The sequence below is a fragment of the Gymnoscopelus microlampas genome (assembly GCF_963454915.1).
Source record: "Gymnoscopelus microlampas genome assembly, chromosome: 8".
In the NCBI taxonomy this organism is placed as follows: Eukaryota; Metazoa; Chordata; class Actinopteri; order Myctophiformes; family Myctophidae; genus Gymnoscopelus; species Gymnoscopelus microlampas.
In genome coordinates this window covers 3375668-3382752 of record NC_139945.1, presented here as the reverse complement: position 1 = coordinate 3382752, position 7085 = coordinate 3375668, and positions in this window count along the sequence as shown.

The window sequence follows — 7085 nt, the reverse complement described above, 5'->3', positions numbered from 1 at the left end:
TGCAAATCCAGGGTTTTGGTCTGTATTAGACTGTAAAGTCTAGTCTTGCTTACTCGTTTTTGTATTCAGCCAATCGCAGGGCGGCAGGGCGGGGTTTGGTCACAACAATATTACGCCTTGTGGCGTGCCTCACTAGGCGTTAGGCTGTCGACCCTGAGGCTCGAGATCGAATCCCGCTGGGGGCACTCTTTTTCCGGCAACCGCAGACAACTTTTTTTTGGCTAATAAAGTATAGTTTTGGACCATGACGGAGGCGCGCCGACTCAGCAGACCTTGAGGCCGAGGAGTCGCGCCCGAGCGCCTCCAGGCGCGAGTGCCCGCGACGACCGGCCGATGGTCTGCTAGTCGACTCAGCGCCGTTCGAGTTATGTACCGATAGGGACAGAATAGTAAATGATGTTGTGTGGGGACTGAGTTCGCCCCAACAGTCACTCAAAGTGACCACTGGCCAATCACAGCGCGACTTTTCCGGGTCTGGGGCGGGTCTTGGCAGAATGTCGGTGCATATCACTATCACGCTGCCAGGGGCTAGACAGCAGTGTAGTGAGCTAGCAGCTAGCATGGTAGCAGACAGCTAGCTGGTTGGCAGTGTGACAGGGAGACTCTCCTCCATTCCGACATCCCACTACTCCGACTACGTGGCTTCCGCGTGCGGTTAGGGTTAGGTATAGGGTTAGTAACCGTCGAAAAGGCGACATGTCGGAAAGCCGACATATAACCGTGGGACAGGGGTTGGTGAGTCTGCAGTATGTCGGTATGCAGGCTGGCTCGTATACGGTCAAAGTCTATTTCCACAATACATACATTTTTTTACATTTTTATTCCACAATTCTGCAGAGATACATTACATGGGTACATACTGTACATTTACCGGTAGACCAGCAATATGTTATTGGTCAGTGCTTTCTTACAGTTTTTTTTTTTTTTTTTTTTCAACATCCCCTCCCGATTTCCACCTGCTCCCGGCCATTAACACAGTAGCTCCAGAGGGAGCCGGTATTATTCATATTTCAAGTTTGTTTTATTTCTGTCTTCTGAATAGAAGCCCCTGGCCATTGTCCAGTGGCAAACTGCAATTCAGGCCCATGTGTTTGTAGACCAAGCTACTCCTTCCACCAAACCTTCCTGTTGCCTACTTGTTACAACATAAATAAATAGGCTGGACCCTTTTTTGTTCAGCGTCTGAAGTTGAGGGTCAGGCTCTGGAACAGTGGCTACAAGTCGGCACAATTTTATTGAGGGCCCTCCTGGCCTTTTGACCTCTGGGCCTGGGCCCGACAGGCCCGTTCAGGGATCCAGCTCTGCTGATGAGACTGCTGCTCTCTGGCCCCTGGTGAGAGACACTGACTCCCAGGTCCTCTGACACAATGCACACACATACCAGCTGACATTTGTAATTTCCAAATGTATGAAGGGAGAAGGTGAATGGGTGTGCAATTCTGCATGCATTTACTAGCTATATGCAATATTTTCTTTTAATAATAATGATATTAATGTGTGAGTTTAGATATAAGTAATTTAATTAAAGTGTTGCGTGTAGATTTTCCATGTCAGAGACACAGTGAAGCTACAGGAAGACGTGGTGAATAACAGCTTCATGTCAGCAAGAAAACTGTGACGTTGCAGAGAAACCACATGATGTACAGTACCTAATGATCATCTACTGATGGAGAGGAGAGATAAGGTGTTAACATAAAAATAACATGTACCTAATAGTAAGAAACTGATGGAGAGGAGAGATAAGGTGTCATAAAAAAAATGAATTATTTTGAGTACTAACAGGCTGGACATTAAATGCAATGGACTGTAGTAATTAAAACAGGTCATGTAAATGTGCATGTTTATGTATTGACTTGCAGGCCACACACATTAAGTGAAGGTGGGGGCCATAGTTGCCCATGTATTGTGTGTTGGCAGTGTGCCAGCTTGGTGAGTCTGCAGCATGTGGTTGTGGGCTGGCTCGTACTCTCTCAGTCACTGATTCTACAGAGAGATAAAGTTGATGAGAAAACAGTCCAGGGGTTTTCCAAAAATGTCAAGGACCCCAAAATGTAATTTCATTAGGCCATGGAACCCCTTATCAATGATTCGGTCCTATATTTATCTAAAAGTTAATTATCAAATTGATTAAAAGAGGACTGACCATGGGTAGCTACTGGGACGTAAATCGGGGCTTGATCAACCCCGGCTGGGTCACCTGGGCGAGGGTTTATGTTTTGAGACCCGAAACACCCTACAACACATGATGATACATCCCAGGTGCATCCATGTGATGTTTTTTTATGTATAGCTATTCTATTTATAGTGGCTTATGGGAATAGACTACAGTATGTGACAACCAGGAACAGTCTGGTGACCACCGAGAGCCGGAATAAAGACGGCACCCGGGAGCAGTATGGGTTGGCGCCCCAGCTTGTGTTTTCCGTGAGGAAGAAGCCCAACAAACCCACGGTGAGGCCTTTAAGGACGGCCTTTCAGGTAAGCCGCAATTGGAGCCTGCAGTACCACCACGGCCCAAGACAACATCAGGCCAGAGTGAAATGTTTGGAGCGAGGGAGTCTGGTGCAACGCTCAGGTCCTGGACCTGGTGAGACGAAGGAGGGGCCCGGACTGGAGGCCATCCACAGAGCCTAGTCCCTCCACGTACCAGAGCCTCTCTCGGTCTCGGCAGAGTAGTTCCGGAGAAGCGGACTGAGTGGCCCTGTCTTGCCATAAGAGGACTGACCGTGGGGTAGCTACTGCAACGTAAGTCGGGGCTTAATAAACCCCGGCTTGGTCACCTGGGCGAGGGTGTATGTTGCGAGACCTGAAACACCCGTCGATCCCAGGCTACAACACTGATGATGCGTCCCAGGTGCATCTATGCGATGTATTTTTTTAAAAGCATTTAACTTTTTGTTTGTAAAGCCCTTAATGGTCTAGCTCCACAATTTATTTCTGATGAGCTAAATCCTCTTCCTGCCCCCAGGTTACTGTAGGTCATCCACTAAACAAATCCTTTCAGTTCCACAAACACGTCTTAAAACTGAAGGTGATCTAAAGGACCTTCTCTGTTGCTGCTCCTAAACTCTGGAATTATCTCCCATCATACATTAAATCCAGCTCCATCATTGAACACAGTATACAGTATATCTTCTCTATTGCTTTTCTATTTTTTCACTCATTTATTCTCAAAGTGGGGTCCAGCCAGGGACCTTCAGAGTAATACACACACACACACGCGCACACGTGCACACACACACACGCACGCACGCACGCACGCACGCACGCACGCACGCACGCACACACACACACACACACACACACACACACACACACACACACACACACACACACACACACACACACACACATACACACACACATTCTGGCACCACAGCCAGAGCCAACCTACACAGTGCATGCACACAATATTGTACTGTAGGAGATAACAGCTCTTAAATGATTTACAAAACACTGACATATTGAAATGTTATTATCCTAACACTTTATAAATACATTTATAGGCAGGACCCTTTTTTGTTCAGTGTCTGAAGTTCAGGGTCAGGCTCTGGAATAGTGGCTACAAGTCGGCCCAATTTTATAGTGCACACACATACCAGCAGACATTTGCCATTTCCAAATGTATGAAGGGAGAAGTTGAATGGGTGTGCAATTCTGCATGCATTTACTAGCTATATGCAATATTTTCTTTTAATAATAATAATATTAATGTGTGTGTTTGTGTGTACATGTAGTGTATACATATGAGTTCAGATGAACCTATAAGTAATTTAATTAAAGTGTTGCGTGTAAGATTTTCCATTTCAGAGACAAGGTGAAGCTACAGGAAGACGTGGTGAATAACAGCTTCATGTCAGCAAGAAAACTGTGACGTTGCAGGGAAACCACATGATGTGCAGTACCTAATGATCATCTACTGATGGAGAGGAGAGATAAGGTGCCAAAAAAAAACCCAAAAAAAACAGATGTACCTACGTATAAGACACTGATAGAGAGGGGGTGCATTTCTCCTTTCCGACATGTCGCCTTTCCGACGTTGACGAACCCTATACCTAACCCTAACCGCACGCGGAAGCCACTAGTCGGAGTGGTGAGATGTCGGAATGGAGAGTGAACACCATAGAGAGGAGAGGTAACACCCCCAAAATGTACAGACTGGACATTAAATACAATGGAGTGTAGTAATTAAAACAGGTCATGTAAACTTTATATATTGACCTGTGGGTCACATTAAGTGAAGGTGGGGGCTGCTAGTTGCCCATGTAACGGTTAGGTATAAAGGGGTTAGGTGTAAAGGGGTTAATATTAGGTGTAGGTGTAGGAGCGTGGTGAAGGGCTAAGGGTGGTGGGTTTTGCTTTGTGCCAGGGGTCAGACAGGCAGTGAGCTAGCAGCTAGCATGGTAGCAGACAGCTAGCATCTAGCATGGTAGCAGACAGCTAGCAGCTAGCATGGTAGCAGACAGCTAGCAGCTAGCATGATAGCAGACAGATAGCTGGTTGGCAGTGTGCCAGGAGTTGGTGAGTCTGCAGCATGTGTTTGTGGACTGGCTCTTACGCTCTCAGTCGCTGATTCTACAGAGAGATAAAGTTGATGAGAAAACAGGTGAGCGGTTTTATAAAAAAAGATTATGTCACAGACCCAAAAATTGACTTTCATTAGGCCAAGCAACCCTATATCAATGATTCTGTACTATAGGGACACTGATATAAAAATATGTGTTGGTTTAAAACAAAAAATGACCCAAAAGATTTTTTTTTGGCCCAACTGCATTGGCTACCAGTGAAATATCACATTGATTTAAACATTTAACTTTTTTTATTTTTTAAAGCCCTTAATGCTCTAGCTCCACAATGCATTTCTGAAGTGCTGACTCCTCTTCCTGCCCCCAGGTTACTGTAGGTCATCCACTAAACAACTCCTTTCAGTTCCACAAACACGTCTTAAAACTAACTTTAAAACTGTGTGGACTCTGGACTGTGGTCTACATCAATGGTTCTCAAAGTATGGACCTGGCTCAGAAAAGCTAAATGCTTATTTCCATCATGAACCATTCAACATTAACACTCAAACAACTGGACAAACAACAGTGCTAAGAACAATACAAAACATAAAATGTCAATATATACAAACGAACAATGATAATATCATAAAAAGGAGGTGTGAGTCCAGGGATACGACATGAACTCCTCACTGAACGACTCTCTCCTTCTGTGAGAAGGAGTGAATGGTTAGTAACCCTGTGGCTACGCCAGCCGGGGAAGGAATTCAGCTCAGACCAGGTAGAATGTCAGGGTGCATTTCTCCTTTCCGACATGTCGCCTTTCCGACGTTGACGAACCCTATACCTAACCCTAACCCTAACCCTAACCGCACGCGGAAGCCACTAGTCGGAGTGGTGAGATGTCGGAATGGAGAGTCGGAGTGGTGAGATGTCGGAATGGAGAGTGAACACCAGAATGTCAGTGGAGCCATGACTTTATGTCAGCTTTAAACTTTAATGTGGAATTTAAGAATGTCAGGGCTGTATGACACGTTGTCTGATGAGACTGCTGCTCTCTGGCCCCGGTGGGAGACGCTGACTCCCAGGCCCTCCATCTGCCAACGCATAGACATGATATCATATGTTTACCACTTCCAAATGTAAGAAGGGAGAAGGTGAATGTGTGTGCAGTTGTGCATGTATATAATATATGCACACATATTCACCTTCTCTCTAAGACTCTGTGTGGGTGTGTGTGACCGTGGGTGCATGTGTGTATATACGTGCATGTGTGCAGGGATGGATTAACCTCTGTGTCCTATAGCCAAACATCTTTTAGGGGCCCCGCCTCCCCCCACACACTACCCACAACGGGTAGTCAAGTGGACGCAGCACGCAAACACACTGCTCGGGTTTTAAGGCCATGTGGGGGTCAAGAAAGCAACTGTAGACATTTGATCATACAGGATTTACCTAAAGTACATAAAGTACAGCATGAGAATTTGCATGTAATAATAGTAATAAGCTGTGACACCAACATTGCTTGTACAAACATCCTTGTGACAAAAATCCCTCTAACCACTGCTGTAAATACAGAGGAGGGAACCACAGGTTTGATATTTGATTAACCTACGTATACATTTAATTTTAGTATATGATCAATGGTCTTGTGGCCCCGGCCACATGTAGTGTATGTACCGTATATATATTTATATTCAGATGAATCTAAATGTAATTGGATTAAAGGTTCACCTTGTGGTGTGTACGATTTTCCATTTCAGAGCCACAGTGAGGCTACAGGAAGACGTGGTGAATAACAGCTTCATGTCAGCAAGAAAACTGTGACGTTTCAGGGAAACCCCATGACGTTTCAGGGAAACCCCATGACGTGCAGTAACTAATGATCATCTACTGATGGAGACGAGAGATAAGGAGTGAAATATAAGAAGCTGGGAGACATTAAGGCTTGTTCATTTAAGACTGAGACACATTAAGGCTTGTTCAGTGAATACTAGGAGACATTAAGACTTGTTCAGTGAATACTAGGAGACATTAAGACTTGTTCAGTGAATACTAGGAGACATTTAGACTTGTTCAGTGAATACTAGGAGACATTAAGACTTGTTCAGTGAATACTAGGAGACATTAAGACTTGTTCAGTGAATACTAGGAGACATTAAGACTTGTTCAGTGAATACTAGGAGAGACATTAAGGCTTGTTCAGTGAATACTAGGAGACATTAAGACGTGTTCAGTGAATACTAGGAGACATTAAGACTTGTTCAGTGAATACTAGGAGACATTAAGACTTGTTCAGTGAATACTAGGAGACATTAATACTTGTTCAGTGAATACTAGGAGACATTAAGACTTGTTCAGTGAATACTAGGAGACATTAAGGCTTGTTCAGTGAATACTAGGAGACATTAAGACTTGTTCAGTGAATACTAGGAGACATTAAGACTTGTTCAGTGAATACTAGGAGACATTAAGGCTTGTTCAGTGAATACTAGGAGACATTAAGACTTGTTCAGTGAATACTAGGAGACATTAAGCCTTGTTCAGTGAATACTAGGAGACATTAAGGCTTGTTCAGTGAAT